Source organism: Helianthus annuus, chromosome 5 (genome assembly GCF_002127325.2).
Source record: "Helianthus annuus cultivar XRQ/B chromosome 5, HanXRQr2.0-SUNRISE, whole genome shotgun sequence".
NCBI lineage: Eukaryota > Viridiplantae > Streptophyta > Magnoliopsida > Asterales > Asteraceae > Helianthus > Helianthus annuus.
The window spans coordinates 20,263,821-20,277,278 of record NC_035437.2 but is presented as its reverse complement, the minus strand read 5'-3'; the positions used below and the strand labels follow the sequence as shown (position 1 = coordinate 20,277,278).

At 35.6% G+C, this 13,458-nt stretch overlaps 1 long non-coding RNA gene across 1 annotated transcript; it reads left to right on the top strand.

Moving 5' to 3' along the window:
• Window positions 1–1,640: 1,640 nt before the first annotated feature.
• On the top strand, window positions 1,641–5,188 carry LOC110940119. Its single transcript, XR_002592836.2, has 4 exons — window positions 1,641–2,124; window positions 2,770–3,259; window positions 4,528–4,592; window positions 4,849–5,188. It is a non-coding gene; the product is annotated as an uncharacterized LOC110940119 (long non-coding RNA).
• The last annotated feature ends 8,270 nt before the right edge of the window (window positions 5,189–13,458 follow it).

Here is a 13,458-nt window from a genome sequence, read left to right as displayed (position 1 = left end):
AAAATTCGTTTTCTGTCATCCGAAATCATTACTGTTCGATTTCTGTCATCCGGAATGGCATTACGGATGATATGTTCATTCATAATTGCCATTCAAGATCCATCTCGGATCATAGGCTCATTCTTATGTTACTGTTCCGAAATCTGAATGTTCAAAAATATGTTTAAATGTGTATAATGATTCAAGATTTCGAATGAATGTTTGAGTAATTTTATTTAGGGTTCATCATGTTCTTAGTTAAAATTCAAATTTTCCCTTATGTTTTGGAATATGATTTGAATTGTGGAATGTTTTATTAATTTTGATCTAATAAGTTTTCGAAATCTGTTAATAGGATAAACAGATTATGATTTTCGAAATTTACTGATAAAATTAGATCAATGATAAAACAGGAAACTCTATCACAATCCCAAATTTTTCGAATTTTCAGTTATGATTTCGCATTTAACAGCTTGCAGAACACATTTCGGATGATCGTTACGGATGATCATTCCGGATGAACATTGTTCACCCATTACGGATCAGCAACTGTCTGATCATTCCGGATGAACATTGTTCACCCATTACGGATCAACAACTGACCATTTCGGACTAAGCATCACGGACTAAGCATTACGGATGATCAAATAACTAAACATTTCGAATGAATCTCGGACTAAACATTTACCATTCGAAATCATCCGAAATCCATCACGGATCATCAAGAACTGACCATTTCGGATGAATCTCAGACTAAGTATCATCATCCGAAATCATCCGAAATGACTTGACTTACGCATCTTGGACACATCCGAAATCATTCGAAATCATCCATTTCGCATAATCCGAAATGATTCGAAATTATTCATTTCGGATGAATCCAAGACATCACGTATCCGAAATCATGAGTGTTCATAAAATTTGGCAGTTAATGTGAGTTAAAATTTGGCTCGGGGCTTCGCCCCGAATCCCGTGGTTTGCTATTAAATATTTGGCAGTTCGATCCGCGCTAACGGGTGGTTTGCTATTAAATATTTGGTTTTGTAATTACTTAATTAATTAATCAGAATCAGATAATGTTTTACAAAACCAAAATGGCTTAACTTGAATGAGCTTTTGATGTATCACCTCTGGCCAAAGCTGACTTGATACATCTACTTATCATCCAAGTATTACGAAAGCTATGTTAAGTGTGCATCATAAACATGAATGTCTTAATATCTGGCCAAAGCTGATTTAATTCTTTCATAGATGGCATACTTAACAAGTGCATAACTAAAGTGATTGTCTCAATTCACTACGTCAAAACTGGGCTTTAGCCACACTTTTTCAAAAACAGACCTGTTTATGACTATTTTTATTAATATTTTAATATATTTTTGCCACATAATTTTTTATTAATGTGACTATTGTATAATAGTTCAAGACCATTAGCAACACTTTTTGAAAAAAATGTGACATTTACTAGTCAGTTTAGCCACAGCTCGAAAAGTGTGGCCAAATGCGACCTACTGCCATGATATTTGTTTAATTTTTTAATTCATGTGACGAAAAGACATTTTTTCAAAACCTTTGGTCACACTTTTACTAAAAAAATGTGACAAGCACTAGCCTAATTAGAAAAGTGTGACTAAAAGTTACTAACTATCAAAATAAGTTTTAAATGTTGTGACTAAAAGATAATACATAAGGTCACTTGCGAATTTGTGTGTGACCAAAAGTGTAGTTTTTATTAGTCTCTTGTAAGTTTTCATGTGGGATTAACGGAGATGACTACAAGTAATCTATACCATTTTTAGTTACCCATAAGATACACCAAAAAATTCCAATTCCTCACTCATCCCTCCATCACCTACATCCTTTTCACTCTGTCTACCCATCCCTCCGCTCCAGTGCCTTTGCCTGCAACCAGGTAACTCTGCCCCACGCACTATTCCAAATTCTAAAATTAAGAACCCTAGGTTTATGGAGGAAGACGATGTAGTAGTTTTATATTTCTCTGCGACCAGAGATGAATCTGAAGACGAAGATGCTGGATCACCAGCCGTGTGTCAGTAAAAATTGTAGAATGTGGAGCTTCATTCTTTCAACAATCAAGCTCTTTTCTTTGCTGAACTTGAATGAACAAATTTGGTTTCTAAATTGGTATATTTTCCTTAATATTTTGAAGGATTGTTTGTGGGTTGTTTCTTTTTTTTCCCCAATTTGAACTTTTAATAGTGTTTTTCGTGTTATGTTTTGCTGAAGAATTTCATTCTTAATACTTTATTTGTTTCCATTGATGTATGTTGTTAGCTTTGCTATTAGGGTTTGTTGGTTTGCTATTTCCATTGACGTATGTTGTTAACTTTGCTCATGCCTTTAGTCATTTAATACCAGTAGTTAGTTACATTTCTATACAAGGGAGTGTTTTTATTATGTATTAAGTAGGCAAAAAGAACTTATAAAAGCTCATGTTGTCTCAAAAGCAAGACCCAGAAAGGCTCTCATTTTTGGGTGCCTTGAACTGATTTCAGCCGAAATGACGTCCCTCTGTTGCAGTGGCCTTGTTTAGGTCAGTGGTTTTGTTTATGTCACTAGATAGAAACTCTTTCTGTTAGATAGGTGACTTAATGGTAGCCTTGTGAGATTAATGAGACATCATTTATAATAACAGTACTAGGATGCTTATAAGTTATAAACAAGGACTAGTGCCTTCCTTTTTACACTTTATAGCATATCATTAGTAAATTTGTTGGCTCTTCACTCTTGTTTGTGTATTTACACTAGTTATCTCGACTTGCATTTCAGGTTTGCAGGCACCCTTTTTCGTTCTCACCCGTATATGCCGAAAACGCCCTTGCAAGGCTTCCTTTTCAAGTGCTGCATTTCCTTCTATGTCTCAGTTTTGTGCTTTGCATATTGCCTATGGTCATACCATTTGTGACTTTTTGGGTATGGCGTCTCTCATATGTTAGGAGTTATAATGAAGCCCAGGGACTGTTGTTGAGTCATATTGCCATCGCTGAAATTGTTACCAACCTCTTTAAAGGGATCTTATTTTCTGCATTTATAATGTATGATTTTCTTTGGTCCACATTCTTAAGGTACTCTTTTAGACATGTTGCTGGGGTTGGTCAGATGATTAGAAGATTTGTAGGATATGTTGTAGCTAGATGGGAAATGCAAGTTGCTCGTCTTGAGCAGATGTTTAATGGTTTGGATGATGGGGGGTGGTGCTTTTGATGAGCTAGTTGGCATTTAGGGCCATGTTATTCACTTGGTGGAAAATGCTTTCACTGTGAGTAATTTATTTTGTTGACCTCTAACTGTGCACGAAATGAGGGTTGAAGGGACATTTTGTATCTTTTTTTAAGCCATGTATACAGTATGCTAATTTTGTACATCTTTTTCTGTTCAGTTCTCTAAATTCGCCTTAGCTTTCATTTCTGTTCCTTTTATCTTTCTAGCTATTAAAAATTAAGTAAATTGTTTTCTATCATTCTGAAGTAATGTGTTGATTCTCTCTGTAGTTTCGTTTTTTTTCCTTTCTATCTGGTGTTTATACATTTTTAGAACCATAATTTTTTTTCCTTTCTATCTGGTGTTTATACAGTTGTATTTATTATCTGGTAATGACATTTCCTTTTTTTCACCATATGTCTCTGTATACCAAATCTAACAGCATCTATAAATCATCACCAAGCATTTATAGACATGCACCATGTTATCCCCCAGTTGAGTTGAAATGGATCCTTTTTTAATGTGAGTTGAAATGGTGTCGAAATTGGTGGGCTAGGAATTGGGTAACAAGTTGAAATGGATACTATTTTAGCGTGAGTTGAAATGGGTCTCTGTTAGTTAATGCGTTAAACATAATCACAAAGAATGCCATACAATAATAATCTATTGGTGGAGTGGTTAGGGAGAAACCTTGTGTCCCAAGTGACCCAAGTTCAATTCCTACCCCTATCATTTAGTTTCTGCGGCACCTGGTGATGATGGGAGACTAGGCGAGTAGGCGGCGATCGCTAGTTCGATCCTTGAACTGAGCGGGTTTTACCTCACCGCACTGTCGTGCCTTCGGGCGAGTGTTCACGGGCTTCGGCCCTAGGTGAGGGTTTTCCCCGGTTCGGAAGGCGAGTGTATCCCGATGTGGTGAATTTCGCCAGTAGCCCATTTGGAGGATTCGTTGGCCGTTCAAAAAAAAATAATAATCTATTGTGACCCTTTAGGTGATTTTTGATTTGGATGTGAACCCTTTGACCTGTTCTTTTTTAGTTGACCTTACTGATTTTACTCTTTTGACCGAATTAGAGATAATGGGCTGAAATTGCTATTTCTAGCCAACACTTGCTCTGAAGAACTTCATTGTTATATTGGTTTTCAAAATTTATCACCTTTTGTAGTCTATGGTCCCATCTTTACTTCTTTTAGAATCCACATGTATATATATGCCAAAGTGGAAGCTTAATAGATTTTAGTTCAGATGGCTTAAAGTTATAATTGTTCTAGTTTCTTACATAGTGTGTTCATAATGATAAGCAACAAATTGGTTGAATTTGGCAGGAAGTTGCATTGTTAACTGGTGGTTCACATGGATATGTTGTTGGGCACATTTGCCTGAAGCACAGGTTCCATCATTTTCTTGTGTTAATTATTTTTAAATGATGAATTTACGTTTAATTAGGTAGTTTAATCAAAGTGTTTTGACTACCTCAATATTAACAGAGTAACTTGTGATGAATGCTAGATTGATATTGGATTTCCTATTTTGCACCTAAATTAAAGTCAAAATTCCAAAAAAAGAGCAAACTATATTTTTTTTTGGTGAAGTTTTCCTTTTATGGAATATTGGTTATAACGCACATGATTGGTTAAATGTTACAGGTGATATGATCTTGCAATCGAATCAAGTGTAACTTCAGTACCCGGTGAAGAGTTTTTGGGACAACGTTCAAGCGCGATGAGCGTTCAGCAGAACTAAGTGCAAAGCAATCTTTAGTATAATTTTTTTTTCTAATTTTGAGTGAAGTTTGTAGATAGTTGAGGTTGTTTGTTGCAAGGTGGCTCATCTCCAAAAAGAACTGTATACTCGCTTTATTTTGCGGTCTAAAACCTAAACATCCGAACAGACATAGTTTTGTGTTAGATGTCACCACTTACTTTATGCTGGACTTTGTTTATACACACCCAATTACTAACCTTTGGGTCTTAGGTTTTTTGTGTTCATTGTATTTAAAGAATATATATATAATCATTTTTGTATCTTGTCTTTGATCCCATATAAGATTCATAAAGATTATACAGGTAATTTTTTCTCTTTTTTAATTTATTTAAATTTTAGTTCGGTTTGGTTCCTTTCCTAAACTCCCCCTTTAAACGATAATGTCAACTAAAAATACACCTTTTAAACTTGTTTACAAGCCTAACCTAAACCTAACAGTAAGCTTGTTTAGTAAACGAACGCGAGTCCAAGTTTCACTTATCGAGCTCGCGAGCCTAAACGAGTCTATTGTTTATATTCTTTTTAATTAGTATAATAATTAATAGATAAACGCTCTCACAAGTTAATCAAGCTCGAGCCCGAGCCTGCTCGGGCTCGGCTCTGCAAATTTTCACCCTTGAAATGTCTTCATGGACCATAATGGGCCTTAATGGATCACAACGGACAATAGTAGGTCACATATGTCTTTATTAACCATGTCGGGTCTTAATATATCACAACGGAAAATAGTAGATCATATACGTTTTGATGGACCATATTTGTCCTTAATGGATAACAACGGGCAATACTAGCTCGTATGTGTCTAAATGGACCTTATTGTGCCTTAACGGATGACAATGGACAATAGTAGGTCCTATATGTCTTTATTAACCATGTTGGGCCTTATGGACAATAATAGATCATACATGTCTAAATTGAGCATATTGGGCCTTAATGGATCACAATGGCCAATAGTAGATCATACATGTCTTAGCGTACCATGTTGGGCCTTAATGGATTATAATGGACAATAGTAGATCATAGATATTTTAATGGACCATATTGGGCCTTCATAGATCACAATGGCCAGTAGTAGATCTAATATGTCTTAAATTAAAATTAATGGATCAAATTGAGCCTTAATGGAACACAATGACCAATATTGGGTCTTAATGAATCACAATGGATAAAAATAGATCACATATGTCTTAATGGACCACATTGTTCCTTAATGGATTACAATGGATAATAATAGATCACATATGTGTTAATGGACCAGATCGGGCCTTAATGGATCACAATGGACAATGGTAGATCACATATTTTTAATGGACTGTATTGGACTTTAATAGATCACAATGGCCAATAGTAGATCATACATGTCTTAATGAACCACATTGGGCCTTAATGGATCATAATGGCCAATAGTAGATCGTACATGTCTTAATAGACCATATTGGGCCTTAATGGATCACTATGGACAATAGTAGATCATATATGTCTGAATGGACCATATTGGGCCTTTATAGACAACTTTTAACGGATCATTACATGCTTTATCATATCACATTACGTCTTAAGGGATAAGATCAAGTTGTAGTGAGTCTTTATATAAGATAATGAATAATAACAGATTATACGTATGTTATTGGACCATATTGAGTCTTAATTGTCATGATAGCTCTTGTTAGTCCATGGTGGGCTTTATCATGCCATATCATGTTCTATAGGGTATAATCAGGTTATAGTGAGTTATGTTAGATCACAATAGGCAATAGTAGATCAGAATGGACCCCATTGCGCCCTAATAGTCCTGATAACTCTTAATGTATCATTAAGACTTTATTATGTCATATTAGGTCCTAAATTGTTATCGAGTTGTACGGAGTCATACTATATCATAATGAATTATAGTCAATGTTGTAGAAGACGTTAGGCGCTAGCCGGGCGGTGAGGTACCGCCTAGGGATTAATCGGGATTAATCGGATTGGACTTTTTAAGTATAATTTTACACACACACACACACACATATATATATATATATAACTTTATACTTTTTATTAATAAATTTACAAGTTTAGGAGATAACTTTATACTTTTTATTATTAAATTTAAATGTTTAGGAACCATATGTAAACTAGTGAAAGATAGAGGGGGTTAAATGTTAAAATACCTAAACTTAATATAACCTAATCCCCACCCACGTTCATTATACGCCGCCTCCTACCCCCATCTCCATTGTTTTCATCAGACAACACAAGAACACAAACTCTATGCCCAGTTTCGCTTCATCTAATCGATTAGTTCTTCAATGTGGATCTATTTTGCATAATGGAGATGAGTTTAGATCCGATTTTGGTTCGAATCGAGGTAAGAACTCCATCCTTTTTGACTGATTTGGTTCGATTTTGGCCCATTATGATCCGATTTTGACCTCATATTTGACCGACTAGGTTTGATTTTTTTTTTTTTGCGATTTTTGACCGATTTTGACGACTTTGACGGATGTTGGTATGGCCGATTTGGCAAAATTTAGGCGATGGACCTCCGATTATCGCCTAGGCGCCGATTAATCGGCCGCCTAGGCCGATTTCTGCAACATTGATTATAGTAGATCATGTATGTCATAATGGATCCCATTGAGCCTTAACAACTATGCTACACAACATGTAATTTATATATCTAATTTCAATGTATTTTTTACAACTTATATTTATTAATTTATATAGATATAAATATGTTTAACATTTTCATTAAATTAAACTATATTATCGAAAAAAAACTACATGTGATTTCCAAAAAATTATCCTCTGAAAAAAATTACATGTGATTTCCAAAAAATTCTAGTTTCCCTCCTCTTAAAAATTTCATCTCCCGCTCCTTCCTCTTTCCCCCTTTCAAGTTTCAGCATACCTAAATCAGATCTCTTCTCTGCCATCGTCTTTTCATAGTAAAACCTGAAATTTAGTCCCGCAAAGGCGCCGCCATGGTCAACGGACTCAACCTCACCCTCCACCTCTCCGCTGGACAACTCCTCCGCTTGGGTAGGTGAGCGGAAACACGATTACGGTGAAAAGCATTTCAGTGACGGCGATTATTATGAAGAACGGGGATGACTATGTTGGAGAGTGGAGAAACGTCGTTATGGACGTCAGAGGGGTTTAAATTTGGGCGAATGGATGCCATTATGACGGGTGTTGGGAGAACGATGTCTCGAAAGGGCAGGGGGTGTACACGTGGTCACATGGTGGTTGTTATGTTTGAATGTTTCAGCCGAAACAGGTTTTCAACGGAATTTTTTATCCAGGTTTTGAACGGAATTGGGGCTATTAGGGTTTTGGATGATGTTACCGCATAAAAGTTGATTTTGTTGTGTGTATTTGGGAATCTGATGGTACAAACGCTCATACAAACAAAAAAAATCAGGTTTTAATCTTCGATTTGGTTTCAAACTCATTTGTTGTTAGAAGGTTTACATGTTTGTTAATTTAGCTTTTTCTTAGTTTTGATCTTTGATTAGCATTAATAGAAGTGAAAAAGATACACTTTGGTAGCTTTGTGTATAATAATATGCAGCAATTCATATTTTCTTTGTCAAATGTCACTCCTTTTTATATGTATGTTATGGTTATATATTTCTTATATGTTTATCTCTTACATTAGTTTACTTACTAACTACAGGCTGGATTTGTCCATGAATGATGAAGACATGCCATTTCCTTTGTGGTTGCATGGGCACACAACCATTACATTTTCTATAGTCTCAACCGATCCAAAAGAACCATTAGGTGAGATCATATTACATAAACTCGTATCTGATATTCCTCCATATGCTAGTTCAATGCTTACTTCTTATTTCATGAATTAAAAGGTATGCTTTTTCATAGTGCTAATACATGGTTACATAGCCAACTTCTAAACATCAAGCTTGAATTCATAATAGATAAATATTGGCATGCTATTCTTATACATAGGCGTGTTATATCTTTAAAGAATAAAGAATAACTGGTAAAATGCTTACAAAGCCACAAATTATGTGATTTATACGAAACGTTGGCGGCTCGCAACTTGCCCGAAGTGCGCTCGAGAAAAGCTCGACTCGAAGCTGGCTCGGTTGTAAACGAGCCGGCTCGAATTATTTTATTTATATATATATATATATTAATTTTAATTTTTATGTGTATTAACCTAATCCTAGTCCTAGAGTAGTAAGCATCTCCTAGCCATGAAACTAATCTTCATTGCATAGCTTATGTAGAAAATTTGCATGTTATTACAATTATGTAGGTGTTAATATATTAACTATGACCTGAGGATCCACTAACGGCAAATGCATCTCATTATAATTTAAGCCTTAATGTTGGAAATGACACGAGTATGATTCCTAGACTCATAGTAATGGTGTTTTTTCATTATGTGAGAACATTTTACTATGTATTACTTTGATTGATATCTTCTTTCAATCCTTCTTTTCTTTTGTCCCACATCGTTCAGAACACAACAACGTCTGAGAGTGCACCCACCCTTTAAAATCCAAGGTAAACTCAAAGCAAAGAATTAACAATCTATACTTGCATATTTGGTCCTTTGTACCAAGTAAGTTGCATATCTAGCCATTTGGCTAAATTAGATTGTAGTTACGGCTTCCTGGTTATGTAAAGTCTTAACTTTTAAGTGCTTTTCAGACTAGTAAACACAATGATTCATTGTTAGATCGAGCTAAACCGAGACGAGTCGAGCTAACTCAGGTTTTATTCGAGTCGACTTCAAGCCCCATTTTTAGCTCGATTTAAAATTCGAGTTTGAGCTGAGTCGTTTTTAAATTCGAGCCCGGCTCGTTAACAACCCTAGATGTATTTTATTGCTGACATTAAGTGGGTCAAGTATAAAAATATAACTAAAAATAAAATGAGTTAAATGTGTCACAAGTTGCCTAACGTGTATCCAAATGTTATATCAGGTCCGTTTTGCAGGCTACAGGCATGTTGAATTTGTTACTCTTGAGGTTGCCTAAAAGGTATGTTTTGTTTCCCTTCTTGGTTTCCTTTTCCAAGTATTTTATGACATTCTTTGCAACATATGATTCTAAATTTCTATTTGTAGGCTCTTGAAGTTAATGGTGAATCGTTACTTGACCATGCAGTGAAACTTGATTTAGCTAAGGAAAAGGTGCATACACTCCCGGTACCGGGTATGATTCTCTGCCAATAAGTGTTTTAACACCCGGTTAGAAAATCGATATTTGATTGAGAATTCATATTTGTTTCTGTAGCAATGAGAGGTCTTTTCCAAAAGAGAGCACAGACTCCAGCACTAACTGCGTTTTGCAAGGTGATTTAGTTATGATGAAAGCATTGTTGATGTATGTTTTTATCACTAGTCTACATATTAATGTATTAGATTCTTATGTTACTCAATTTCACATGTTTAAAGTTTATTATTTACTTGTTGCAAATTAAGAATACTCTTGGGAAACTCTTTGGCCAATGTGAAGAGGTTTCAAGGATTTTTCTTCCTAAAGATTTTGAGTCACGTGAGACAAAAGATACGACATGAGAATTAGCCACCAGTTACAATTTTACTCACCACCACGACAACAGCAAGGTGCCCAGTTACAAATTTGCAGCACTTTCAAATATGGACATGAAGAAAACATCCTAGTAACAGTTCTTAGTTTATGTGTATAGTTGTTTCCTTTGTAACTTTTGTAGATAGGTTTTGATGATAAATTACCGAAAAGTTGTGTATGGATTATGGGTTATTAAGGTTAATATCATGTGTTTTTTTAGATTTTCTCATGTTTACAATAGTTTTATTTTACAATAAATATAAAATAAAATGGGCAATTACACAAAAAATGCCACATAAAATCACAATAAAGATGTGTGACCAAATGTTAAACAATAGCCACATTGAAAAATACAAAATTTTCTTTGACTATAAATAACTATTAGCCACACCATAGTCACTTTATTCTTGTTTGTATGACAAAATGATATCAAACGTCACGGGAAAAGAAGTTAAGTGCGACCAAATGTTAGACAATAGCCACATTTAAAAATACAAAATTTGTGTGACTATAAATAACCATTAGCCACACCATAGTCATTTTTTTCTTGTTTGTGTGATGAAATGATACCAAACGTCATGGGAAAAGAAGTTATGTGTGACCAAAAGTTAGACAAGTCACATTTAAAAATACAAAATTTTGTATGACGATAAATAACCATTAGCTACACCATAGTCACTTTGTTTCTTGTTTGCGTGACAGAATGATACCAAACGTCATGGGAAAAGAAATTATGTGTGACCAAAGATTACACAATAGCCACATTTAAAAATACAAAATTTCGTGTGGTTATAAATAACCATTACCCACACCATAGTCACTTTGTTTCTTGTTTGTGTGACGGAATGATATCAGGCGTCATGGGTAAAGAAGTTACGTGTGACCAAATGTTAGACAATAGTCACACCTAAAATTACACAATTTCGTGTGGCTATAAGTAACCATTAACCACAACACAGTCATTTTGTTTTTTATTTGTGTGACAGAATGGTACTAAACGTCATGGGAAAAACAACTATGTGTGATCGAATGTTAGATAATAGCCACAGTTAAAATTACAAAAGTGTTTTGTGTGTCTAGTAATGCTTTTTCGACACACTTACAATAAATTCATGTGACTACATAATAGAACTAGTCACACTTACGATAAATTTATGTGGCCGTTGCTACCCCTTAGCCACACTTAATGAACAAAATGCTTGATTATAACAACCTTTTTTGCCACACTTTTTTCTAATTGATGTGGTTAAAACAAAATTTTTAGTAAATATATGTGACCACATAATAGAAACCGTCACATGTAAAGTAAACTTAAGTGGCCATTGCTACCTTTTAGCCACAATTTTGTCTGATTCCAGCAAGAAATAGTAATACCCTTTAGCCACACTTTTAAATTGCTACAACCACTAAACCTGAATGTGGCTGTATGATACCTACGATGACTCGACCTTTGGTCACACTTGAGTTGAAAAAAGAAAGTGTGGCAAAAAGTGTATGGTCACACTTTTTTTGTGTGGCTGTAAGCCTTTTTTGACGTAGTGATTTCTGGCCAAAGCTGATTTGTTACAACCACTTTGCACATATGCTTAAATGATTACACTTCTGGCCAAAGCTGATTTGTCTTCGTTTAAGTAGAATTTTAAATAAGTCTATTATTTTGATGTTAGTAATAGACAATATCACAGCTTCATAATGTAAAATGGTCATTATTTATGCCTGCCTTAGTTTAACATGCCCTTAGATCACATTAGAACTTCTTCCTAAGTATCATAACTTGCTCATCTTATTTCCACTATCAGCACCAAATCAGGGGATTCCACCTTTGACTGGTGATAACTTTGCTGCATGGAAGGATGCCCTCATGCTCACACTTGGATTGCTGGATTTTGATTATGCTCTAAGAGAGAATAAGCCAACGGACCTTACCACTCAAAGTACTGCTGCTGAGCAGATAGTTCATGAAAAATGGACTAGGTGTAACCGCATGTCTCTCATGTTCATGAAGCAGTCCATCAGTAATGCAATCAGATGAGCTATTCCTGATTCTGAAGATGATAAAACCTACTTGGCTTCTGTGGAGGCGCAGTTTAAAGGGACGTCTAAAGCACACGCTAGTACTCTTATCCTCAAGCTGGTGACAACTAAGTATGATGGGAGGAGCGGCATTCGCGAGCACATCATGATGATGAATGACATGGCCAATAAGCTGAAGGGGCTGGAAATGGAAATTAGTGATGGTTTTCTCGTTCATTTCATCATTACTTCGCTTACTTCGTCCTTTGAAGCATTCAAGATCAATTACAACACTCAGAAGGACAAATGGACAATGAGTGAGCTGGTCGCTATGTGCGTACAGGAGGAAGAGCGTATGAGGATGGATCGCACTACCGATGTTGCAAACTTCACTACCTCTAACTCTAAGAAGCGGAAGAACAATAATCAGAGGAAGGATGCTTCAAAAGTCCAAAGGCCCAATCCTAATACAAGTGCACCCTCCAGCTCTAAGAACTCCTTAGGCAGAACCCACTGCAAGTTCTGTAAAAAGACAGGACATATGCAAAAGGAATGCCCTGACTTTAAGGAGTTGCTGGCTAAGAAAGGTAACGATTATTTTATGATACTTGAGTCCTATAATTTAAGTGTTCCTGCTAATTCTTGGTGGTTTGATTCTGGTTCTATGGTTCATGTTACCAATTCAACTCAGGGATTCCTTTCAATCCGGAAGCTGGAAAGAAACCAAAGAACGCTTAAGGTTGGGGATGATCGAGAATTAGAAGTGAAGGCCATTGGAACATTACAATTACTTATGAAAACTGGTTTATGTATTAAACTTTATGATACCTTATATGTTCCTGAGGTAACTCGGAACCTTGTATCAGGACCAAAGTTAGACATGGACGGTTTTATTGTTTCCCATGGTCATCGCAAACTCTCTATCCTCTA